Source organism: Candoia aspera, chromosome 1, assembly GCF_035149785.1.
Source record: "Candoia aspera isolate rCanAsp1 chromosome 1, rCanAsp1.hap2, whole genome shotgun sequence".
Lineage (NCBI taxonomy): Eukaryota > Metazoa > Chordata > Lepidosauria > Squamata > Boidae > Candoia > Candoia aspera.
The window spans coordinates 155,996,512-156,024,451 of record NC_086153.1 but is presented as its reverse complement, the minus strand read 5'-3'; the positions used below and the strand labels follow the sequence as shown (position 1 = coordinate 156,024,451).

Sequence of the window (27,940 nt, the reverse complement as noted above, 5' to 3'; positions counted from 1 at the left end):
ATTTCATGCCAATCTCCATTCCTGTCAGCTTTTTCAACTTTGGCTAGACTAGTGCAATAAAATAGTTTTGGGATGTGAATTTATATTATTCCATTTCCAGCATAATTATTCCTACCACATTGAGTGTCATAAGTGAACAAGAGGTGAGACAGCTTTATACACTTCTATTATATCATCACCAATATGACTAGTTTTCAAGAAGCATGAGTGCCTGTATAAAAGAAAAGCATTTTAAAGTGCCTTACAATTCTTATAACTGCAAAGTGTTTATTATTTTGTTAATGTTTATATATAGTATAGAACCAAAATCACATGGGAAATAACACACTTTTAAGTACATTATGCTTTTAACACATATCATTTCTGTATCTACCCTACTGCAGTGATAAAAGATGGATTTTCCTTTTCTGTATATTTGTTTAGTCCTGAAATTGGTTTTCATTTGTGATGTAAATTCTTCTTACTCCCATTTTTACAGTAAACGTGTTCAGAAGTTTTTATAGTGCTGAGTGAAATGAAGTAGTATTTTTGTTGTCATTTTGCATACTGAGAAGTCCTGTCTTCAGACACCAAGAGTCTATTGGAGTGGGCAGCCATAATAAATTTAACAAAATAAAATAAAAATTTCCTTCCCAATGGAGACTGAAAACAATGGCAAAAGTGCATGTTTGGAATGAAAGCGAGAAAGGCTTAATTCACAATGGCATTATGTCATTATGTAGCTAAGTTTACTTGGTTAGGTGGCAGTGCCATGAAACCAACTGAAAATAAGGGATTTTTTCTCTTTCTTACTCTGAATGATTTTTTTAGTGATACTGTTATGCACAAAAAACTGGCTCTGTTGCTGTAATAGAGCACAGGCCATCGCTGGACCCCTCTGTTTTGGACATATCAGCCCTTCAAGGTAGATCAGACTAGAAATCCAATGTCATGTAGGTCAGTATTACTTTTATTGTAAAGTTATAGCAACAGAATCTTGCAAGTCTGAATGTGCTTCCCTCTTCCCTTTTATCTTCATGTGAACTAGCACATCTGAGACATTTACTCAGGTTACATTCCTGCCCCGCACTGCAGGGTGAAGGGATTCCAAAAGGGCAGAGATGGGGGAGGGAGATAGGCGGGTGAGGGGAGTTGAAGGCAGTGTTCAGGGCTGGGAGGGACCAAGCCCGGAATGGCTTGGATTGGGGTGGGTGCTCAGGCTAATGACTGGTAACATTCACTGAACGGCAAGGAGAACTGCCAGAATTGCCGTCGCTAAGCAATGCCATCTCGCTTTATGACCGCATTGCTTAGAGATGTTCCCGGCCCGATTACCATCGTTAAATGAGGACTACCTGTAATTAATTCAAAACTATATCCAAGTACATCTGGGCCCTTAATCGGTTGTTAACTTTCCAAAATCCATACACTCAGCACCCTTTTGCTGTTCAGTCCCAAAAATAATATTTTTCCAGAACTTTCAAAATTGTATTTAAAAATTCTTTCTCTAAGGGGATGGCAACGCACCTAGTGAATACAGTACAAACCTGACGATCTGAACGGTCTTACTATTTCCAGAGCAATAAAAAAAATCCAAACAGTAATTAAGAAATGAGGGTCAGTTGAGCTTTTTGTCCCTAAAAGGCTCCATTACGAGTATGAGCTTAGGCGGTATCCCTCAACTCCCAGCCACTCAACTGATAAGCCAACCACAAAACACTGATTCCTGTGGGCTACTCATGGGGAGCAGCTGTCCGGAGTGCACGTGGGTTATCTCAACAATTTCTCCTTCCTTCAGAGAGGTTTCACTGGTCTGCATCCAGCATCCAGCTGTAATTTTCCCATAAATGTTGTCCCGCTGTTGACACTCACCAGAAGTTCCTGACCAGGGTCTTTTTGAAGTTGGGTGACCTTAACACATCTAAATAAATGTGGTGGGTTGACTTCTCCAGCTCCATTGAGGGGGAATCCCAAGCCCTTCCTTCACATTCCTTACTGCACCCTCCCATACTCCTATTAGTTAATGCTGCCACCAACCATTTTCCCCCAGATAAATACTCTTTGGCTCTTAAATGCACCAGATAAAATACCTGGAGAATAACAGATAGCAGAAATCATCTCTATTGAATATTTTTTTCTGCCAATGTTTTACACAAGCAGTTACCAATATATTTAGTTTAGAATCAGAGTATGAAAATTGAGGGGCATAGATATATGGGATACACAAGCAGAAATGTAATTGACAAATAAAATTAAATAGTTTAAAAATAAGCATCAGTGAAAAAAATATCCAATTAAGTGTAATGTTTAATCTTATCTGGACACTTACTTACTTACTTACACTCATTTAATTACAGGAAGACAAAACCAGGAGTATATTATGGTCTACAGGAGAGAGATTACTCAAATATGTTAGTTGAAAATATTTAAAACATTTGTACAAATGTAGCTTGTTATTGTCAGAAATTTTATAAAGCTACAGTAAATCTGGGAAAGAGTTGAACAGTTAAAACAATTGTCCCTGTTGTTGTGGGGTTATGGGGGGAGGGGAACTAAAGATATCTGGAACACAGGCCAGTTTCTAAACTAAGTTAAATTGACCATCAAAGATATATGATGCTCAGTAATCCACTATTATATCTCCATGATGGAAAACTGTATTAATTACACAGTGTGATGCTACTATGTCCACCATAAAATAATTACAGAAACCAAGCCACATTCTATGCATTTTGAAACTCAAGTCTGAATTTGCAATGTAGAAGAGTAAACCAATAGCAAGCAAGCAAGCAAGGAAGGAAGGAAGGAAGGAAGAAAAGGGGGGAAAGTCAACATTTTAAAAAATGCTAATCAAGCTGAAGAGTTTCTCATTTACATTACAAACATTAATATGAAAATTTAACATTATGCTTCTGTGTGCTGCATTATACCCCCAGCTAAACATGAAAATATATTTTCTTCCTTAAAGTGATGGGGAAACAGCATCAAGTCTCATGATCAAAGATAGTTTCAATTACTTGTTCATTTTACTTTAATTCCACCCCTGGGATGATGAGCTCCTGCATTATTTTTCTTCCATATATACAATTCAGATATAGGCTTATGGGTCCATTACAAAATTCCCACAAGTAATACATAAATAAATATTCATCAATTTCATTTACATAGACTTCACCACAGGTATGGCAGAGTTGTTCATAAATTCATTATGGTTTACAGTGTGAAAATCTGATTAAGCTCTCTTTTGAATATGAAACAAAATGTATTTGTTTTTTTATAAATATATTAGGCATATTTTCATTTATCTTTTCAGGAACTGTTAACTAGCAAGTATGGAAAACAATTTTTTTCATACACAAAATTGAACTCAGTATGAATTCTTACTACAAATAACCTAATACACCTATAATTGCACATTACTATACACTGTTTTCAATATACTTTCATTCCTGTAGCTTCTGCATGGGCAGTATAATAGCTTATTCATTCCCCCCTTTGATGATAATTAACAAAGTATGGCTGCAACCCACCTTATTAATTCACTAAGTATATGAACACATGAGTCCTGAAAAGAGAATTAAAAAGCTTTCTTAAAGGAAAGCCATTTAAAACTTAAATTCATCAGGCTATATACCAGTTGCATAAATAAACGTGAAACGAATGTATAATTACATTTTGAAACCAAATAATTGCTTTGTAAATTCATTTCCCTACTTAGGAATCTAAGTTCAGAAATGGATGATGCTCTTCACAACAGATGGTGATTCAAAGCATCAAAACCAAATTGCCTGTCTGTAGATTTAAGAACTTTTACAGGAGAATATTGTAATAAACAAATCACTGTAATATGCAATATGCATAGTTTTCTATTTTACGTAAATTTACCTGGGACAAATGGATAGTAGATGGATGGATAGAATTTTTATTTTCTATAGGCAACTACATCTAACATACACTCTTTGCTGGTTCTACTGTGGTGGATGGCATTTCGACATAAAGGGTATCTATCATGGATGTAGTTTAAAGCCTAACTAAGAAACAAAGCACACTAGCAGTATGATACCCACAACCTTTGGGATTTATTATAATACTTTATTTAATCCCCAGATGTTCTTGGATAAACCAATTTATTTTTCAATAATATGATGCCCTCATTTAAATGCATCCTGTTAATGCATAAGCATTGTATTTGATGTTGCATAAAGATAGTTTGGGGTAGGATGGGGGTGGGGGCAGTGAAGAGGAAGCTTCTAAACAAGAACTAGAACCAATTTGGGCAAGGATAATGTTGGAATTATCAGGGGTCAACTCAGCAGTGTCTCACAAGCGTAGTAAGGGGGTTTCTCTATAGACATATCTCTATTGTGCTTGTGGGATGTCAAGTGGGTCACCTGATTTCCACTTCCTCCTTCTTCTTGGGCTTCGGGATTAACAATCTCCATTACCTCTTGGGCAGACCTGCAAGCAGGAGATGCTGCAGAATGCAGCCCTCCCCCTACCATCTCGCTTGCACACACACTTTCTATTCCACATAGAAAGTGTCTACAAAGAACCAGTGATGATTAAATGCTTTCTACTATGAATCTACTTGTATCCAGATCTACTGAATAAAAGTAAGCTATCTCTATTTTCCTTCATCTAACTACAGTGTGAAGACTGAACTTATTTCTAAACGTAATTAAGCTTAATGTGCAAGTTCTCTTTTGGTTCATGCTTCTATTCTGCAAGATTGCTGTTAGCTGCTTGGAGTTCTTTTATTAACCTTTTAAAACTCCATCAGATAGAACTAGTGTTCAGAGATTGGATACAACTATACATCTCCTGTTACCCATCTTCTCTCATGTTCCAATTTCCAGTCTTCTTTACCAGAATTTAAGGTGATATATCGCATCACCAATACCAACTCCACTTCAAATATTCCTAGAGATACTCCCAACTAAAATCCAAAATTTCTTGCTTTGGTAATTCATATTTCTTTTTATTTAGTGTAATCCGTGTTATATGTAAATTTTATTGACTTCATGTGACCACAGTTAAAGCTTTGTAAGATTTGGTTAAACACAGGCTAACAAACTAAGGTATAATACATTCAAAAATTCAATAATTGTTCTTTTACCTTTTTTTTTTTTTAACCTTACTCCAAAGTTCTGGTTAGGTATAGAGAGGCCTGTGTACGCAGGATACTTTCCAATTACTGACAACCCTTTCAAACTGTCAATTATTGATTCTAGCATCACTACACTGGGTGCTGTTTTGAAATACTTTTGGAAGACTAAGTGTTTCTTTGGGATGAGTGGGGAATGCTGTGAAAAGGGGAAGCTGGAAAAAAAAGTTTATGTAACCCCTCACTAATCACTTTTCATTGTAGTCCTATTTGTAAGGGCTTGATTCATTACCTTTACAATACCCAAGTATTGTCATAGTAGCTGATTGAAACAATACTAATCTCATTTGCAAGAAAATAGTTATAGGAAACAGTCCTTTATGCTACCCTTCTTTTATACCATATAGAAGATACCAAGTTACTACATCCTTTACATGGTGATTTCAGGCCTGGAATACTGAACACATACATTCATTTAAATGTAAACTGCCCCCCTAACAGCAGCCTAATATTAGTTGGAAAAAATCAGGAGCACATCAAATGGTCCAAGATATTCCCCATCTTATATTTCCAAGCAAACACTATTACTCACCTTACTAGATTGCTAGACTCTTATTCAGTCAGCCCTGTTCTCCACAGAAGCTAGGTCATTATGACTTAAGCACAAACCCTAGATTGCCACTATAGTGGGAAACAGATTTTGCTTCAGTCTCAAAATAACCACTTATCATGGAAGATTCTGGAACAGACTGACCTGCTGACTGATTAGCAAATGTGTTGAGTGTAAAAATATACCCTCATGGTATGAAACAATGTTCTTCAGCTAAAAGTGCTTGAATCAATTCACCCTACATTCCTCAAAGTTATGTGCTTTGACAATGAATGCATCATGAATGGCATCATGGCAGTGAATTGGTACTTGAGATGGACTACTTGAAAGGCTAGCAATGGAGTCTATACTAAAGGCTCCTGGATGAGTTCTCAGCTTTGAGATACTTCCTTTCTCCCTTACTGTGCACACGTGCGCACACACATACACACAGTGTCCATAAGTATTTATCTGTGGAGGCAAGTATTACATGATAATTAACTCAAAGTGAATAGAGCAAATGAGAAAGTTTGGTGTAGTGGTTAATTCATCAGGCTAGAAACCCAGAGACTGTGAGGTCTAGTCCTGTCTCAGGCACGAAGCCAGCTGGGTGACCATGGGCCAGGTACTCTCTCGCAGCCCTAGGAAGCAGGCAATGGCAAACCACTTCTGAAATCTTGCCAAGAAAACTGCAGGGACTTTTTTTGGTGCCTTCAAGTCAACACTGACTTGAAGGCACCAAAAAATAAATAGAGAGAGAGAGAGAGAGAGCAAATGAGAGAGACTGTAATAGCATATATATATAAAGGCAAGACTAGATATCAAGAAGGATATTTTAAACACAATCTGGATTCCCATATCTGATACCTAGTAGCCAATTATGCCCACATTTAAAAATTGCATTTTTAAATAAATGTGCTGCACACTGGGCATTTTAGGCAATAAATTAATGAGTTTCCAGCATCTTTATGAGTATATAAATAATTCTCTAAATCAAGGACATTTCATCTCTAAACTGGCATTAATATATAAGATAATCTATTAAAGTAGCTAAGATAACTGTGAAAGCAAATAGACTGGAAGCAGTTAAGTTCAATCTATTAAATAAGCATTTATTCATATATAGAATAAAATGTAATAGCAGGGACCACTCTATTGTTCTCCAAAGTCTGTATTCATTGTTCCGAAGTACATATCAATGTTCATTTCTGAGCAACATTACTGAATCAGAGAAAGGCCAGGAGCACAATTAGATATCACTATCTGAAGAAAACTGGGATAGTAGGCGAGTGCTGATATTTAGAATTTAAGCACTTACTATTTTTAAAGTGAATTTATTTAATCAGTCAATCAATCAATCACTCCATCCAAAACTGAAAATATTGACAAATATGCATCAATTATTGAGGAAGTTAGTGAGTGAACATTCCTTTTACCAACTTTGGAAATATTTTTTCACTGATACTCATACTAAGTTGGCAGAAGTGAATTGTTATATGAGGTTATGGTTTTCAATTCTTTCATAGAGGAGAACTATACTGTAATAATAAAGTAGAATTTCAACAATATGGATACCTGCTAGATTCTGCCAGGGTGATAAAACATTTTATTTCTACTGTGGCTCACTTCAGTTATTACTTTTTTTAATCAATTTCCAGAAACTGTTCTTTGTGTCTTCTGGTAGGAAGGACAGTCATCAATATTTTGACAGAATAATACAATTTAAACTTGCATTTAACTTGATGAACATCTATCCTCAAACAGCAACATCTCAGGCCTTCTAGAATTTGATATAAAATGGAAAATGACAGAGGTAGGATGGGATGAAAGAATTGCTGCCTGATCAAACTTTTTCAGCCTAATTTATATGTAGGTGCAAACAAACATCTATTTGGTGCAATATTAAAAGGTATTTGCAGACTTATTTGATCTACATATCAAAATGACCAGAGTCAGTGAGAAAGCTACAAACAAGCAGGTGAGTTTTCTGGCCATTCTATTGTTCTTGCCTGCCAACTCAGGCATAAAAATGACGATCACAATGTCCTGTTCCCATTAAATGTTGTGAATCATCACTCACTTCCTCCAGAGTCATGATCTGACTAAGATAATGAATTCTCTAAGGGAAGAAAGGGAAAGCAAGTACATGTTGAATGGTCCCTTTTATTTATTGAATCAATCATTGCTTTCAAATTCAGATAGGTATTCAAAGCAAAGGTAATGGATCTTCTCATTGGCCAGGATTATTGGTTGTGTGTCTCAGTGCTTTGTTAAAAACTCAGCAGATTATGTTTAATTAGATGACAGACGGTTGGAAATTGCCTGGTGAGATTATATATCTTCTTGTAGTCCCTGATGGTAGGAATCAAAGAACTGGTACTAATACTCTGTTCCTTTTTCATAACACTTACTTTGATTTGCAGGCATTTGAGGGGATGTCTTGTTTAAAAAGGATCTGTGCTAGAATTCAATTTCTTCAGGTTTTAACCCTTTGCTCTGGAGGTTTCTAGAAGTTGCTACTAAAAAATTGCTCATGATGACTTTGCATAGAAGTAATTATATTTTATTTTCACACCTTTTATAAAATTTCTTTTGTTCTGGAAGAAGTTAACTGAGCCTGAGGATCATAGCAATAAGCAGCAATAGGATTCTGTCATGCCAAGTTACCTGCTTAGGTTGTAATTGAAGTTCACTAGCCTATATCTTCTCTGCTGTAATGAAAGAAGTCCTGGTGCAACATACAAACCTTAGAATTGATATATGCAGATGTATTCCTTACTATCAACTCAGGCAAGAACATTAAGTAAATGTTTCCCCACCCGTCCAAAAAAAACCAACCCAAGAGTAAATTTGTAATATTTTAAAGAAAACCTTTCCTTAATAAATTTCTTTTGAGCTTTTTTTTTTTACATTAGTAATAAGAGTAAAAACAGGGGTGAGGAAAATATGTGTAATATTGTGTAATATTTAGCTTTTCAATGACTTACTGCTCTCTCTAAGCCGTGTAATAATTTTACATTCTATTTTTATTTTTTTACATATTAATGGATTTATTTCCAAGATTCACTTTTGCTTGAACAAAAGCTATTTTAGTAAAATAGCATTCTGTGATACATTCCTGATTTTTTTTCAAATGACAATCTTATTTAAATGTCAGTCTTGCTAGAGAAAAAAATAGAAAGTTAAAATGTACAACATAGCTATGTTACTTCCTATTCTTCACACACTAGTTGGTAAAAAATAAAAATAACATAGCTGAGGCCACAATGTTTTAATCTTGCAATTTAAAAACAAAAAGTTCTGAAATAGTTGTGTTGTGACATACTACCAATTTACAGCCAATTTTTAAGACTCATCACAGTCTAATCTCACATTTCACTCTATATGTGCTATGTCGCTTTGCTAGCTCACATTGCAAAATGATAAATATGAAACTTTTAGTGACTGCTTAATTTTACTTGTGACATTCCACTACCATTGATATATATCAATTGCTCTCAAAATGTGGTCTGGGGACCCCTGAGGGTCGCTGAGACTTTTTCAGGGGTTCCAAGAAATCAAATAAATAAATATTTTAACATTTCTCAGTTTTAATTTTTAATTCAATACATACTGATAGGTATAATCCACATAAACCAAAGCTGTTTGGGGTCCTTGACCATTTTTAAGAATGTAAAGGGGTCCTGAGACCAAAATGTTTGAGAACCACTGATACATATCATAGTTTTAATAAGTTTTAATATATGACATTTTTTAAAATACACAAAATATTAACATGACAGTTTGGATTACACTGGCTGTCAACAGATCCAACCCCTCAGAGTCTTCTAGGCGGAAACTAATCCTCACTAAACTTCCTCCTACTTTAGATAAGTTTGAAGGTCCTGATGAAATTAATCGTAGGGATAGATCCAGCCTGTGGGCCCTCAGTTCATAACTGAGACTGATGGCAACTGGGAAATGCACAAATCTGCTGTCCATCTTCATGCTAGATGAGAGGTGTACCCCAGCAGTCTGTGGCTGATTTGTAGCATGTTTATATTATAAGCTCCTCTGAAAGCAAAATAACATCTAATGCTTAGCTCCCATCCTGCATACCAGAGATCTTTACAATGATTCCACTGTTGCCCATTAGTTTTCTTTCAGTGAGTGGCTTGAGTTTCAAGCAAACCTGCAAACAGACTACTTGGAAGGATAGCTTAGCTGTACCATTTAAGGGAGGCAAAAGGAAAGGGGGACTACTACCCTCCAGTAAATGTTTCCAGCAATAAAGTTTGTTAGTGTATTGATCTTGACAATATCTAAAGACCCAGGCAATTCACAGATACACCACTCATTCAGGATTTACATATTAGCACTAGAACATGATAGATCACATATAAACCAATGTCCCAAGATCTTGCAGACTCTGCTCCCCATTTTTTATGAGCAATATATGACACATTTTAAATGTATGCAGCCTATGCGAATACTTGCTACTCCAAATGATCACCTGTTATTGCTGCTGCTTTGACTGGGAAAGTGATTAATAAGCCCTGAACTTGATAAGCATTCACAGTGAAACCTTTAGATTTTTCAATAACCTCACATTTGGCATACAGAGCTATTGATTCAGAATGCTGTTCCCTGGCAACAGAACAAGCAAGTATTTTGGACAGACCACAACCAATGGGCTTTTTGAACCACTCAGCTATGTATCAACATTGTAAAGCATTAACAACATCTCTGAATCCCAGTTTTTCTTCAATCAGCTGTGCACAAATGTTGCTGCAACATTAATGTTGCTAGCTGCTCCTCAGATGTCAACAGTCTGCACCTACGCAGGGAGCATTAGCTAGAAAACAGCTCTGCACTTGCCCAGTCCTGGCTGAGGTGCTCCTTGCCTCTGTCATGACCTTTCAATAGTCACCATAGGAAGAGGAATCCTTTTCTTCCATGGCAGCCACTGATTTTCAGCAACAAACCCCTTCAATAAAAATCCCAGAACGTTATTTCTGAGAATGCATCATTCTAATGGAGTGATTTTGCACGCTTGCTTGTCCAGTATTTGTTTGTAATTCAACAGCCCATTTATCTAATCAATTACTTTCCAGTGGCTTGTGGTTCTTTTACTCAAAAAGTTTGTTGTTCCTTTAATTTTCCAACAATACTCTGTCCCCAAACTGTGTTCCAAGTCCTTTATTATTTTAATTGCAAATCAACATAGAACTGTATCCACTATAAACCAGAAACCGTATCTTATATTACTGCAGACAAAACATTGTTCTGTTCTTGCCAAATACTCTAAGGCCCATCTGAGTCTGACTCTTTACATCAGCTATGAGCGGACAGTAGTACTTGCATCAACACCTTCTTATACGTTCAGCGTATGTATGTGTCAAAGCCCAAAACTTTAGGCTGGTGGTGAATCTTCTGCTTCTCAAATCCACTGTAATCCTGAAAACACGAGGTAAATATCTTTGGGAGCCACAGGTAAGAGGCACCGAGGAGGGCAGCCATCATCTTTAAGTCTGTTTGGTTTACAGTGTTTGATATTATGACCCAGTTTCCCTCTCAGGAGTCATCAGAGCAGACATTCAAAAGTACAACTAATTGAAACTCTTCAATCATTATTTCTCTCCACTATGTTGTCAACATGTGCAAAATTGTCAAGGGTCATATATGTGTCTCTTGTATAGATGCATCCTTACATCAATTAACGAGGAACTTCTACCAGAGGGGGGACGGGAATCATCCACCAACACTCTTGATGCTCTTTTATCAGAATTTTGCCTCTGGAGTAGAATGTCACCAACTCTCATAAGACACCTGTAATTTCTTACAGAAAATTGTCAGGCTCTAACCAGAACCATAAATAATATTCAAGCAATACTAGTTTATTTAAAAATTAATCTCTCCAACTGAAAGTAGCAGTTCATAATACTCAAGTCTAAGAGGCAAACAATTGTGCTTTGTAGAAGCAATCGCAGTATCCATTGGAGTTGAAGGCTTCAGAGTTTTAAAGAGGAGGTTTCTCTGCTAAACTGATTTTTAGCTGTCCAGTGTCATGAGTAAGGATGGCGAGCAGGGGGCTCCCATCCAGACTGTCAAGCGCATGCGTAGCACTGAGGAACTGTTCAGCCATTCAAAGAGACACAGATCGGGACCGCCTTAACCCTTGGGGGTTATATGTCTGGGTTTTTCCCACGCTTCTTCAGTTTGTTAGGATTCCTGTTAAGTACTAGCAATAAATATTAGAGACCAGTTCCTTGTCTCAGTGTGTTTCCTGGTTGTTAGGACATCCAGAGATGTTTCTGCCTTTTTCTTACCCATGTTAGGGTTGGGGCATTGCAAGTCCCACACTAAAGAAGAACTACCAAAAAAAAAAGGGGGGATTATGAGGAACTCTCTAATTGAGTTGCAGAGCTGGGGCCATCAGGGGAAGGGGGTAATCACAATTATGCTTTAAAATCCACTGTTAAACAAATGCCTAAAATTTGGCTCGTCTGATCATTCTTCTTTTCAGGGTTGAATAAACTAAATATTATCTTAATGGATTTAATTGCTTCCTAATTTTGAAAAAAAGACATTGAAAAACATTGTATTTGGAACACTATTTTCTACCCTGTCTTGGAATGCAATAAATACATGGTCAAACTATTTCCACCATACTATGTTGTGTGTATGTATCTAAAAGCTATTTTAGATCGCCATTCTAAAAGAAATTATTCCAGAGGCATGTCAATCAAAGGTAAATTGTACGTGCACAGAATTAAATATTTCCCTTTTGCAGTGGTTTGACTAAATACATAGTCCATTCAGACAAGCACCATGTTATGTCAAAAAAAAAGAGATTCAAGATAGCATCCTTTTCACTCAATATACAGAAGCTGGATGGAATGGAAACTGAATTTTAGAAATCCCTGAGGACAACAGACTGACTTAGGGGAGAAGGTTGTGTAGCACACGCAACTTGCCCTCTAGCATTTCACATAATGATAATGAAGACACTGCAAGTTAGACAGTCTATTGAAAATTGTGGATCAGGATTTGACCTGGCACTTCATTTCTTTTCACCTTATCTTGCACATTAAGACCATATCTAGGCACAAGCCTTTTATCTCATTATGACTGTTCTTCTGCATTGCTTGAAGAACTGCAATATATCACTCACATAGCTGATTTGTCTTAAGTATTTTGTTTCAAAGAAACCTACCATATGCTGATAACAACACTGGGTTGACCACGATGGGATGTTCTCAGATTTCTCCTGTCAAGCAAACATTCTCTTCTCTCTCACCCTTAGTCCACTTCACTATACACAGTAGTAATTGTGGTAATTTGTGCAGAGAAGGAAAGGCCATGGGTGTCATAACTGATATTGAAACCAACCTGCCAAGCCTACAGAAGTAATAGAACATTCATACTACAGAGATACATGTTCCTGTTTTGTTTTCTGGTCTAGATTATTCCCATAACAGAAAAAAATAGACAAAAGGAAATTAAAACATTGACTGATGAGTAAAAGATGACACCCACATAGGATACCTAATTATATTCCCAGAATGAACCATGCACACTACCCATAAAATTGACCATCTGGAATTAACCTCAGTCAATCCTGCACTATCATTTGAAAAGCGCTTCTATCATTACCTGAAAATTGTCACAGCTGGAATGGAGCCCATGGTGGCTGAAACTGAGATTTTCCCATTGACTTCAACTCAGTAGGAATTTAAACTTGGTTTTGGGATTCCTACAGAAAATTAAAATGTGCTCTGACCTGTATAATGAAAAGCTTATACTTGCAAATTGCCAATTATTCCTAATACTGTCTTTAACAAATTCATACAGTTTTCATTAACATTCATTGTCAACTGATACTAAGGCTATCATGACCCTCAAATTTTCTTTAGTAAAGACCAGCAACTAAAGAAAAAAAAAAAGACTTAAAATATAGGAAAAATAATGATTGCAAAATGGATAATGAAGCCTAATCAAATATAGTCTGGGAGACACTGATAAGCATTTAGCTGATTTTTTTTTCATTTTACATTGTTTTTATCTGATTGCTTTGATGTCTGAGTCCCCAGACTTTCAATGACAACCACAACAAAATGCAGCAACTCATGGAATTGTATACTTGAGGCAAGACCAAAGGTCAGCAATCACCATTTCTACATAAAGAATCTTCATTTAAATGCAAATGTTAGCCTTTCTTCTCAACCTTTAAACAATCATTTTGTATAAAATACAGCTAATAGCGTGAGCACATTTGCAGCATGGGAATCTATGAGGTGACTCTATCATTTTATTTCAGTTTTACAACATTACCCCATTTTTTTTTACCCCATTTAAGTTATTATATGGCACTGTATGATTGTGTTTTCACATATAAGTGCTACTGTTTATCATCTCAGTTTTGAAGACTAAACATAACTCTTCTAATGCTCTAATTGTCATAACTTCTTAGACTGCCATTCATTTGTATACATTTTTCCTCTAATTTTCCAATTAATAATCTGCTCTTTTGCTTGCAACAAAATCTTTATACCTCTAGTATCTGATATCTGCCTTGATGTTGTTAAGGATACTGTAGGATCTCATGTAGGCAGATAGGGATACTCTAGGTTCAAATGTCACCTCACTGCAAGTAGCATACTAGATGACTTTAGTTGGCCCTCTGCTTTTTCAGTAATGCCTCTGTAAAATGGAGTGACTAATACCGCCTTACTTTACCGGGATGCTGTAAGTATAACTGAGGGTCCTTTGAGGTGACTAGCCTGTCATGTTCACCGTTTCAATGTGCTTGGTACATCGTAACGTTTCGCATGTCATTTGCCTGAGACGTGTTTGATCTCGGGAGAGAGGAAGTTTCCTCGTCAGGGAGTTGTTATCTGCTGGCTGCTGGGTTGGAATGTGTTTGGGTTATCTCATGTGTTCTAGGTTGCTTTCCCAGGATGTGTAGAAAACGGTTACCAGCACCTGGGAGGGGGGTGGTTGCTATGGCTGGTAGGGGGGAGGGATTATGTTTGGAGCCGAGGGTTTTTAGTTTGTATTTGGCGCGCTTTTAGTCATTCTCAGCTTTCTCTGTATTTGCCATAATTTCCCTAATAAATCAGATTTCATTTAAGTAACCTCTTGTGAGTCTGAGTGTTTGGGATAGACAACCATTACATAAAGCTGAGAATCCAAAACTTCAAATCCCGCTGGCCCCTATCCAGGAAAAGACAGGTTCTTTCGATCCTGTGAGGGAGAGTGCTGGCGATGACCGATCCAAATGTGCTACTCGTGGAGAGTGATGGGTCGAGTGAGGGAGAGCCCGACTACCATGATGCGCCCCAACAGAGCCCCCCTGGGAGAACTCTCAGCGATTCGGGAGGAGGCGAGTTTGGGGTATGAAGGCGAAGCTACGGGTATGAAGACCGCGCCAGAGACCACAGTCACGACCCCGGGTGAACTGGTCACCTGGGACGACAGTCGTGGGGACTTCTCGGAGGCGAGGAGCTCGTCCTGGAGGCAGAGATACCCGCTGTCCCCAACGGTGGTACAGGTGCCGCCGAGGGGGGACTCCCCCACTCCAGACCGAATTCGGGTGCTAGAGTCGAAGATGGACTCTCTGGAGCTCATTCTGCAGAAAATGAGCATGGACCTGAGTTCGCTGAAAGAGGTGCGGGAGGGGCCAAGCCAGCGGCATTCGACCCCTTCCTCCCAGGCACAGTCCCCGGACCGGAGAAGGGGAGCTCGCCCGAGAGAGGGGGACTGGGCTCCCAGGGTGGAACTAGCGTTGCCGCCCGTCCCTGAGCGGAGGCAGCCGGGAGCTGTCAAAGCAGCTGAACCGCCAGTGGGGGGGCGCGGCCCGCCGGGCGGAGGACTGAGGGACTTCTCTGTCAAGTTCAACGGAGTCCCGACAAAACTCTCGTTCTTCCTGATGAATGCCAAGGTGTACATGGAAGAGTGGGGGTCGCTTTTTCGCTTGGAAAAAGCGAAAATCATCACCATTGCCACCAAGCTTAAGGGGAGGGCAGCGGACTGGTATGTACAGATGTGCCAGTTGGAAGCCCCTGAACTGGAGAAATTTGATGAATTCCTCTGGGCCCTACAGCACCATTTCGAAGATCCACTAGCTAAGGAGCGGGCAAAGCGTGCCTTGAAAGAACTCAAGCAGGGATCGAGAACCGTGGCTGACTATGCACTGGAGTTTAAAGTGCTAGCGGGGAAGGTGGAAGATTGGTCGCAGGCAACTGTAATAGAGTTGTTCAAGGATGGTTTAAACACCAAAGTGCTGTGCTGGTCGCTGGGGTGAGATGACCCTGACAGCTTGTATGGGTGGATCCAGCTCGCTGGAAAGGCTGAGCATGCCCACGAAGTGTTTGCGCAGAGACGGGCGACGAAGTCGGGGCGAGATGGAAAACCCACCCGCCCTTCGGGCTCCTTTGGAAGATCCGGACAACGTTCGTGGGAAGAGGAGAAGGAGCGCCGTTACGCAAAGGGGCAGTGCCTGCGCTGCAGCAAGGAGGGGCACTGCGCGGTGGCGTGCCCGAGGGTGAAGGGCGAGGACCGGCAAGGAAAGTCGACTACGAAGTCCCCCTCTCTGCCGAGGAAAATGAAAGCAGCAGTGGCTGACAGCGAGCTGAAAAGCGTGCCGTTCTACGGGGACGAGGGTGAACCAGAATTGCTACAGCCGGCGGGAAACGCCAGCCACCTGCTCTAAAGGGTGCCGCAGGGCAGGTGGTAGAGGAGGGGCGCGAGCCTGTGTCGGTGAGTGGCAACTATCACATTCTCACTGTGAAAGTAAAGTTGGGATCCCGCTCGAAGACGATAGAAGTGTGGGCGATGATCGATTCTGGGTGCTCACGGTGCTTAATGCATCCTGACGTGGTAGCTGCCTTGGAGTTGCCCACCTTTCCATTGCAACAACCCATAGCTTTCACCCAATTGGACGGATCCATGGCAGGGGGCAAACCGGTCACGCATTTCACCGGTTTGGTAGCCTTGCAGATGGGTAGCCACCGGGAAGGGTTGTCATTTGTAGTGGCTCCGGTGGGGGGTCCTTTGGTGGTTTTGGGTGTCCCATGGTTGGTCCAACAAAATCCCCAGATAAATTGGGTCTATCGAACTGTAACCTTTAGGGACGGATTTTATCAAGCACCAGAGGGAAACGAAGCCCCAGAGGAGGTGGTGGGGGTAGTGGCAGCTGCGACTCCGCAGTACCCAACCCCTCCTCTTGAGGGTCTACCAGAGGAATACCAGGCATTTGCTGATGTGTTTGGGGAGAAAGAAGCGGATCAACTTCCCCCCCATCGGAAAACTGACTGTGCCATTGAGCTGGTGCCTAACACCCAATTGCCTAAGCCAAAGATTTACTCAATGACTCAGAAGGAACTAACTTTGTTACGGGAGTTTGTGGACAAAAACTTGGCAAAAGGTTTCATTGAACCAGCTAGCTCGCCAGTGGGGGCACTGGTTCTCTTCCGCCCGAAGAAAGATGGGACATTAAGACTCTGTACCGATTTCCGTGGGCTCAATGCAGTCTCAATATCAAATAAATATCCCTTGCCTTTGATAAAAGATATGTTATCACATCTGGCTAAGGGGAAAATCTTCTCAAAACTGGATTTAAGGGAAGCCTATTACCGTGTGAGGATCCGGGAGGGGGATGAATGGAAAATGGCATTCAATTGCCCGTTGGGAGCTTTTCAATATAAGGTTTTACCGTTTGGTTTGGCTGGGGCTCCTGGGGTGTTTATGCAATTGATCAATGAAGTATTACATGAACATCTGTTTAAAGGCGTATTGGTCTACTTAGATGATGTATTGATTTATACTGAAACTCTGGAAGAACATGTACAGTTGGTTAAGCAGGTGCTTCGCAAGCTAAGGAAAGCTGAGTTGTATGCCAAACTGTCCAAATGTGCATTCCATCAAACACAAATTGATTATCTGGGGTACAGGATCTCAGATAAAGGCATAGAGATGGATCCTGCTAAAATCCAGGCCATGTTAGAATGGGAGAGACCCCGCACCCGCAGGCAACTTCAAAGTTTCCTGGGGTTCAGCAATTACTACAGGTTGTTCATAAAGGGGTTCGCAGAAATAACTTTGCCCCTGACAGACTTGCTTCGGACGAAGGGGGTGGGAGAAACCCGCTGGGTAAAAAACCCAGGCACGCTGCTTAGATGGACTCCGGCTTGTCAGGTGGCGTTCGATAAGCTGAAGGAGTCTTTTACACAGGAGCCTATTTTACAACACCCTGACCCCTCCAAGCCTTTTGTTGTTCAGGTGGATGCCTCTGATTATTCTATTGGAGCCCTGTTGTTGCAAGCAGATGGGGCGGGTTGTTTAAAGCCATGTGCCTATCTGTCCCGCAAATTCTCTGAGACGGAGAGATGTTGGCATGTGTGGGAAAAGGAGGCTTTTGCAGTCAAAGCGGCTTTGGACTCTTGGCGCCACTTGCTGGAAGGGGCTAATCATCCATTTGAGGTGTGGACTGACCATAAGAACTTGGAAGCCCTTAGTACCACTCGCAAGCTGAGCCCTAAACAAGTCCGCTGGGCTCAGTTCTTTAACCGGTTCAACTTCAAACTGAAGTTTATCCCAGGGAAAAAGAACTTTTTAGCGGATGCGCTGTCCAGGCAACCCCAGGACTCCAGCTCGGCGCCAGAGGTGGTCAGCATGCTGTGGACACAGCCACAACTGGGAATGCCGGCTGTGACCCGCAGCCAAGCCCGTGCGCAGCAGCCTGCCGGCAGTGATTCCGCTCCACAAGGCACCTTGTCCATTTCATCTCAATTGCAACAAAAGTTTCTAAAGGAGCAAAAAACTGACACTTGGTTGCTAGCCAATAGAGACAGCGTTACCTTTGACCGGGGATTCGCTTGGAAATCCAATCGTCTCTATGTCCCTGACAGCTTGCGAAAGGAGGTTTTACTCTGTTCGCACGATGATAAGGTTGCTGGGCATTTTGGCTTTGTAAAAACTTTGCACCTGGTTCGCAGACAGTTTTGGTGGCCCACATTGCACAAAGATGTGAAGGATTATGTGGCGTCTTGTTCTGTTTGTGCTATGTCTAAACGTAAGGTGGGAAAGCCTCAAGGCTTGTTGCAACCAGTGGCCAGTCCCGCTTGCCCCTGAGAGGAGGTTTCCATGGATTTCATAGTGGAGTTGCCTCCCAGCCAACAAAAAACTGTTATTTGGGTAGTAAAAGACTATTTCTCCAAGCAAGCTCATTTTATCCCATGCGTCTCCATTCCTTTGGCACGACAATTGGCCCGCCTATTCCTTGTACACGTGTACAGGTTACACGGATGTCCCTCCCGCTTAATTTCTGACAGGGGCACACAATTCACCTCTCAATTTTGGCGGGCATTTTTAAAACTTTTGGGCACTAAACAGGCACTGTCCACGGCGTGGCATCCTGAGACTGACGGGGCCACAGAGGCGCTAAATTCAACACTGGAACAATATTTGCGTGCTTTCGTGAATTATCAACAAGATGACTTGGTTGACCTCCTTCCCTTTGCTGAGGTTGCCTACAACAATGCCGTTCATCAAAGCACCGGTCAAACCCCTTTTCGCACCATTCACGGCAGGGATTTTGTCCCAATCCCTGACTTGCCACAGCCATCTATCCCGCCTGCTTCACCATCTGAATGGGCAACACAGCTGGCGGACTCTTGGCCAGTCATCCAGCAGGCACTAGCGGACGCACAGTCTGCTTACAAACAGCACGCTGATAAAAAGCGTGCCCCTCACCCTTCGTTTCAAGTGGGTGACATGGTGTACCTGTCTACCAAATTTATCAAGTCCTCTCAACCATCGAAAAAATTAGCTCCTAAATTTGTGGGTCCATTTCCTATTGTGGCACAAATTAACCCAGTGACTTTTAAACTTGATTTGCCGCATAATTTGAAACGCTTACACCCTGTCTTTCATTGCAGTTTGCTCAAACCCCTTACTCACTCTGACCGCTGGCATGATCAACCTCCGCCGCCTCCTCCCATCATGATTGACAGGCAACAACACTTTGAAGTAAAAGAAATTCTTGACTCGCGCCGGCTTCGCAACACACTGCAGTACCTAGTTCGCTGGAAACATTTCCCCCACCCGGAATGGGTGGCCGCTCACGATGTGGCTTCCCCTATTCTTGTTCGTCGTTTCCATAATGCTTACCCCTCCAAACCGGGTCCATAACAATTTGGGGGGGGGGGGCAGTATGTCATGTTCACCGTTTCAATGTGCTTGGTACATCGTAACGTTTCGCATGTCATTTGCCTGAGACGTGTTTGATCTCGGGAGGGAGGAAGATTCCTCGTCAGGGAGTTGTTATCTGTTGGCTGCTGGGTTGGAATGTGTTTGGGTTATCTCATGTGTTCAAGGTTGCTTTCCCAGGATGTGTGGAAAACGGTTACCAGCACCTGGGAGGGGGGTGGTTGCTATGGCTGGTAGGGGGGAGGGATTACGTTTGGAGCCGAGGGTTTTTAGTTTGTATTTGGCGCGCTTTTAGTCATTCTCAGCTTTCTCTGTATTTGCCATAATTTCCCTAATAAATCAGATTTCATTTAAGTAACCTCTTGTGAGTCTGAGTGTTTGGGATAGGCAACCATTACATAGCCTTTCTGTTGTCCATGTCTTAAAGGCTGTATAAGCCTTTTAAATAAAAATAAATGCATGTCTTCTGATCTTACAGTGAAAATGAAAAAAGGCTTAAAGAGTGCCTAAGCAAAGTGGTTTGGATGCTTTACATGGTGGCAATATAATATTCCACTGAATTCAAGGATTTCTAGCCCAGTGCCTTAACCACTACACCAGACTGGCTCTCAACAAACATTAGAGGTTGATTATTCTGTTACTATGAAAGGGGACCTTATTTGCCTATGTACATGACAGTTTTAATTTCAATGCATTTTTCATTCACCTACTACAAGCTGTGCAATGTAGAACAAAGCTGAAAATACCAAACCAGTTAGTCGGAACAATGAAGATTCAACCTGGAAAGTCTTTCTTAAGATCGTTCCTTTTAAGGAATTACCTTTCATTTTCCCTAAAAGCTTACTGCTGCAAGTTTTTATTCAATATTAACTTCTGGATTACATTCTATAAACAATGTATGCTCTCTGCAACAGTATGTACTAAGGATTTCTCTACATCTCTAATATACAGGGAAAAGTTATGTTTGCAATTTCCTAAATAAAAACATAAAATTCTAACACTTCCTTTTTTTGGCAGCCTGAATACTCAATACAGTGATGTTATTTTCTATATAGGCATGTCTGGTTGATTCTATGAAGATCAGGATGCAGGAATCATTTGTCTGATCAAACAGGAATGCTCTAGTGTTCTCATCAATGGTCTGCCAACTTAAAATAGATTCGTAGTATAACCTACAGCTTTAACAATAAAAACTAGAACTTAGAATTATTGGTACTTAGAATTATTCCGAAGACAGTAGTGATGCACTCTAACAGGTTATGATTGAAAAAGTAATTTCTATAGTATTTTAGTCTTCTAAAAGGCTGTGAATAATTATTTCGAACTGTCAACACTTTTTCAAAGAAAATTATATAATTCTCCTCCCTACCACTAGAGAAAAGACAGTTTTAATTAGAATCTGGAATGTTTTTAGCCCCGTTCTTATGGAATAATGGGATGACAGAAATCAATTGCTTTATCTTCTCTTTTTAATAAAAATTGAAGTCCTTTTTGCCAGGCTTTTGATGTAGTTCTGCATAAGTGATTCACAGCAAGTAAAATGGCAAATCTTCTGCTTTCAGGGAACACTGTAGTTCATAAAGTAGGCTGAGTAATTCACATACTGAAAACTTCAATGGCATGTGCTTTTCTGTGAAGCCTTAGAGAATTGAGCACATTGAATTTTTTTTTTGTTCCAGTAATTATACTATTTGCATTTTCACAATTAATTAAATGAATTGCTTACTCAGTCAAGTATGGAGTTTGGAATGACTTACAGTATTAAAAGTATGTTTAATAATGCAAAGATGATTATCAGTTATGTAATGATGTTCATCATGGTCAAACACCTTTAGGGATGCATGCCTAAGCAAAAAGTGGCCATTACATGACCTTGGGTGGTCTCAGAAAAGCTAAGCAGGGCATCATCTGGCTATTACTATGATGAAAGACTACCAGAAAATCTTTGGGCTGTAGGTGAAACTGTGAAGTCAGAAAACTGAAGCCAGGAAGAAGGCACTGGTGAAAACGTACATGTTATTACCAAGGAAACTACATGAATCTAAAGCTGATTTTTTTCTCTTTTTCTACAGGTAAGACCATCTTGGTTCTTCTTGACTCTCAGCAGCTTTTGATACCAATGATCAGGGTATCCTTCTGGACCATCTATGGGTTTTGGGACTGGGAGGCATGATATCATAGTGTTTTTTGTCTTTCACCATGGCCTGTTTCATTTGGTGTTGACAGGTGGGAAAAGGTCCAGACTGAAGCTTCTGATTTGCAGGGCACTTCAAGGCTTGGCACTTTTGCCCTCCAATTTGACATCCGCATGAAACTGCTGTGTGAGGTGGCCTTCCGGTGGCAGCATGGCCACCTGAGCAGCTGTGTCTACGGGCTCTGCAGGCAGAATTGAAAACATGCACTTTTTTGGGGCTTGGGCAGGCTTTTTCCTGGAGCCCGGAGCTTTTTCATGAATAAAGAAAAAGCTTGGAATCACCCCATCTGCTCTCCTGAACGCTGTCTTGCAGCCAGAGAATCGCAGTGTTCACGACAATCTGGTAAGAGATGACAGGAGGCAGGGACGTCACCATTTCCTAGCCATGTTTGTAGCCTTAAGGGGACATTAGGTCGAGACACCCCATTTCTAAAATTTTATTTATATATATATATACACATACACATACACACACACACACATACACACACACACATACACACACACACACACACACACAATTTATATTTTTTTTAAAGTTTATGTACCCCAAGAGAGGCTTTCTACATCAAGAACAAGTGAACTCTCTTGGTGCTTATTGTTATTTCTGGATTAAATTTTAAAAATCTTTTTAAGTTTTGCCTTGTTTTCCCATTTAAAGATTAAGGAGGACTGAGAATAAATAACTGTCTTCTTGTTATCATTTTTGTACTGAATTTGAAGGATTGAATACTTTCCTACATGTTGGATTTTTGAATTTTCAGCTTTCTGTTCCCTGGGACCTGCTTGTTAGCACACTTCCTCTTGTTTTAACTTCATTCAGAAGCTTTTTATTAACTTATTAACTCCTATCTGTGCAAGTCAAGTATCTAGGGGGTGCCATAATCTACTGCCTGAAACATGGAGGATTTTAAGGAGGCTTTTTCAGTGTCCCATTGTGAGTCTGAGCAGACCTTCAAAGATATCTTTTCAGAGTGCTGTCAAGTTATTCTGCAGAATATTTGAGTTTTTTTGCTGAGAAGTCTGAGTTTTTAAGGGGGTAGTTGGGCTGTTTGATTTCTGTATAAAAAATGGCTTGTGTGTAAAATTGAGATATGTAAATGTCTTGATATATTTCAAAGTGGGGTAAAAATTTAAGAATGCTTAACCAGATTGACAATGAGGGTTTTTTTTATGATTTTATGTCTTTTTACTGATTTGGATTAAGATTTATAGGTCTTTTATTTAAGGTTTGTTTGATTTTTAAGATTTATAAGGTATCTATAAGGTATAATAATTGCTTGGTTTTAGGTTTAATAGGGTTAAGATTGCTGTAGTATTATTAATTTAAAAAGTAGACAATTTATATATTTTTTATAATTTGATTTTTATTATAGTGGACAGAAATGTATAGCTTAGTGTTAGGAAGGAAATAATTGAATAAATGTTGTGTTTAGGGGAGGGAAGCCAGTATATGTGTGTGCATGTATGTGTGTGTGTATATATATATAATACCCACACACACATACATACTGTATATATATATTGCTTTAATATAAGGGGAAGGAGCAATTATTTAGTGATTTCTATGTGTGCGGATGGATTGATTTATACAAATCTTGGTTTGATATAGAGTAAGGGATTGATTATGGAAACTGCTGCATATTCTTGTTGTTGCAAGTCAGAAGTCACTTCTTTATGTAATCTTTAAAATTCTTTTTCTTGTGTTTCTCACTTTTTAATTTTGTTTCTTTTTGTGTTTTTTTTCTTTTTTGTAGTTTTTATCTTTCCTTCTTTCCTGCTCACCTAGCAGTTCGAAAACATGCAAATGTGAGTAGATCAATAGGTACCGCTTTGGCGGGAAGGTAACGGCGTTCCGTGTCATCATGCTGGCCACATGACCCGGAAGTGTCTATGACAACGTCGGCTCCAAGGCTTAGAAACGGAGATGAGCACCGCCCCCTAGAGTCGGACACGACTGGACTTTACGTCAAGGGAAACCTTTACCTTTACCTATCTTTCCTTTAAACTTAATAAAATTCTTATATAAAAAAAGAAACTGCTGTGTGAGGTCATCAATTTATATGGGGTCATGCTGATGATACACAGCTGAACATATATCCAACCCCGGTCAACCAAGTTGAGCTTCTGTCCCAGTGCCTGGAGGCTGTTTGGGCCTGGATGAAGAGGATCAGGCTTAAACTCAACCCTGACAAGACAGAGTGGGTAAGAATCCATAGTCCTGGACTTTCTCCATCTTTGCTTCTGAATGGGATGGTAGTTCCCCATACAGGACTGGTGACTAATGTGGGTGTCCTCCTGGATTCACAGCTCCTGCTCAAATGGCCAGGAAGGCCTTTGTACAGATTTATCTGGAGCACCAATGGCATCGTTTCTTGGAACAGGAGTCCTTTCTCATGGTCACTCATGCACTAGTCAGCTTGTGTGTAGAGTACTGCAATGTGCCCTACACAGGCTGCTCTTGAAGACCACTTGGAAGTTACAGTTGGCTCAGAATGCAGCAACATGAATAAATATGGCTACACCTTGATATGCCCCTGTAAAATCTCTGCTACAGGAGCTGCACTGGTTACCACCTGGCATAGGACCTGATTATCCAAGGGACTCCCTCTCTTCCATCATTGCAACCCACCCCATAAGATCTGAGAGAGCGAGCACACTTTGTGTCGTATCCGTTAAGCACCTGACACTAAGACGCAGGCCTTCTTTGTTGTGGTACCCGCCCTTTGAAACAGCACCCTCCCTGAAGGTTCAGACTTCCCCACCCTACAAGCCTTTAAAAATCTCTGAAAAGCTGTTCCCCCCCACCAGACTCTGGGATAGGCACAGTGTCTGTTTCACTTAGTATCTGGGCCCTCCCCATTATGCTTACTTTTATGTTTGTCCTTTTGTTTGTTTCTCGGTATAATATTTTTAATCTAAACAAACAAATAAAGGAATCCAAGTAGTTATCAAGTGTTGAGCTCAATTTGAGGGAATCTTTACATTACAACTGAAAAGCACCATAGTGTCCTTATGAAAGCTTTCACCAAATTATAATTACATACCTATATATTCGATACAATCCCACCTGGATAACAAAATTACAAACTAATAACACTGTCAAACATTTAATTGTTCAGTCATTCAGAAACCTAGATGATTAAGAGAAAGAGTACCATCATCTTCCATTTTAAAGAAAAATTAAATTCTAAATAAAAGTGATATTGTCTTGAATATTAGCTTATAGTTGACATGAAATGGGCTGAGAGAGAGTAACTAGCCCAAAGCCACCCAGCTGACTTTTGTATCCAGCTTGTGTATGAGGGGGTCTTGGGGGTTCTGAGGTTGCTCCGGATCCATGTTCCACTCGGCGGGGACCAGGGGGTGCGCACGTTCATCAGGGTAGCCCGGCTCTCTCTTGTGGCTCCTCGCTGCTCCTCTCATTCTTCTGCGGCTCACTCCAGGTACACTGCTTTGAGTACGTAGTTTGCTTGGCTTTCCAGGTTGCTCGCGTCATGCCCCCATGCAGCCACCACGTGTGGGCTACTTTGGGGTTGCTCTGTGGCCTCCGGTAAAATCTCCGTGGGGATTCGTGGCTTTCTGTGAGGCTCACTGTCCTAACAGTCAGAAATCACGCTGACACGAGGAGTAGGTCTCTAGTGTTTTATTGCTGCTACATAAGACAGAAAATCCTAACAAACTGAAGAAGCGTGGGAAAAACCCAGACAGATAAACCCCGAAAGTTAGGGCGGGTCTGATCTGTGTCTCTTTGAATGGCTGCTTAATTCCTCAGTACTACGCATGCGTTTTCCCCCCTGGATAGGGGCCCCCTCCTGCTCGCCATCAGTACTCATGACACTCACGATCTTTAAAGCCGGAACTCAGAAAATTCCAACACAAGCCACGAGGGATATGTGCAGTTCTTTAATTCATGCTCTACCAAAGCCATGAATAACTTCCCTTCCCCCAGATCCTTCCTTTTCCCCCTTTTTGTCCCACCCCCTCAGTTTCTTTCTCTTGGGATTCAATTTTGTTTCTGACTGAATTTCTTCTTTCCTGCCTTGCCTCCGCGGTGCCAGCAGTTCTCCCATTCATCTTGCCTTGATGTGTCAATTGCTTGTCTGATTGTTTCTCTGTTTCCATGCTGATCAGCGTGTTTCTCCCCCACCCCCTTGTCACTCCTATGTCCCTTACATTCTGTTCTTTAACAATCTGTGTAAGGTTGGAGCATCCAATTGCAATTACCTATTGCTCTTGGTTTCTCCGTCCTTACAGCCAGCACCTTTAGATTACCCCAAACTGGCTCCATACATGCCAATTTAGTTTTCTGCTGGCTTAAAGAGGACAGCATTCTGACTTGGCAACAGGGAACCCCCTTTCCCCCCAGTCAAGTTATTTTAGGTTTAGGGCAAACAGAACAATAAATAGGCACAAATACAAGTTGTAGATGTCATGAGTACTGATGGCGAGCTGGAAGGGGCCTCTATCCAGGGGGGAAAACGCATGCATAGTACTGAGGAATTAAGCAGCCATTCAAAGAGACACAGATCAGACCCGCCTTGACTTTTGGGGTTTATCTGTCTGGGTTTTTCCCACCTTCTTCAGTTTGTTAGGATTCTGTTTTATGTAGCAGTAATAAACACTAGAGACCTACTCCTCATCTCAGAGTGATTTCTGACTGTTAGGACAGTAGACATACATGGAACACAGCAAACGTTTATTGCTTTAAGGCCCTTCGGATAGTCACTCACACCCTTGTTATCTCCCATATAGACTATTGCAATGCACTCTACATGGGGCTACCCTCGAAGAGTATCTCGAAGCTTCAGCTGGTCCAGAATGCGGCCACACAGGCTATTTTTGGTGCCCCTAGGTTGGCACATATAACACCGTTGCTTCACGAGCTGCACTGGGTCTCAGTTTGCTTCTGGGTCCAATTCAAGGTGTTGGTTATCACCTTTAAAGCCCTACATGGCATGGGACCGGGTTACCTGAGGGACCGCCTCTTCCCCGCTTCATCAGCCCGTCCCACCTGGTCATGCAGAGAGGACATGCTGCGGACCCCGTCTGCAAGAGAATTCCATCTCGCGGGGTCCAGGAGGCAGGCCTTCTCTGCAGTGTCACCCGCCCTCTGGAACATCTTGCCCCCAGAGGTGAGATTAGCCCCATCGCTCCTGGCCTTCTGGAGGGAATTGAAGACCTGGCTCTGCCATCAGGCTTGGGGCAGGGAGGAGAATAATCATACTTGGAGTTGGCTAGTGCCTTGAAGTGCCCCTCCTATGCAAGGACTGAATGAGACCATAGCCATCGGGATTTTACTATATATGGTAGTTTTTAAAATTGTTTTAGTCTATATTTTATATTGGAATTTTATTGTATAGTTATTGTTTTATGCTGTAAACCACCCAAAGTCCCTCCATTCAGAGGAGATGGGCGGTGACAAATTTGATAAATAAATTAATTAATACAAATCTTCTTTTCTGCAATAGCTATTTCCAATCATTCATGTAAGGTGCTTCCAAAAGGAAGAAGAAGAGAGTAAAACCTACTATAATTCCTCTTTGTTATATATATAAAATCTTTACATCATGTTATGTGTCATTTTGGAGTCTTATGAGCTGGGTGGTATAGAAGTACTTTTAAATATTACTTAAGTTGCAAAACTTATTTAGAACTATAAAAGTAGTCAGGTTTGATATTTTTAGACAAGAAAGATACCTGCTTTAAATATATGTTACCTTGAGAGAAAACCAGTCTTTAAATGCATTGTAAAATTATATCAGAGATCATAGGCAGACATTACTTTGTGAAAAGAAAAAGAACTAAGAATAGAAAAGAATCAATTACACAGGCCACCTTGTTTTTCTCCTTTCATAATTACTTTTTTTCTTATATTTTCCTT

General features: G+C 40.5%; 1 protein-coding gene across 1 annotated transcript in view; it reads right to left on the bottom strand.

Annotated features, from left to right (window-relative positions):
* Positions 1–27,940, bottom strand: part of MACROD2 (mono-ADP ribosylhydrolase 2) — a 1,156,239-nt gene that overhangs the window by 724,962 nt on the left and 403,337 nt on the right. The window lies entirely within an intron of this gene.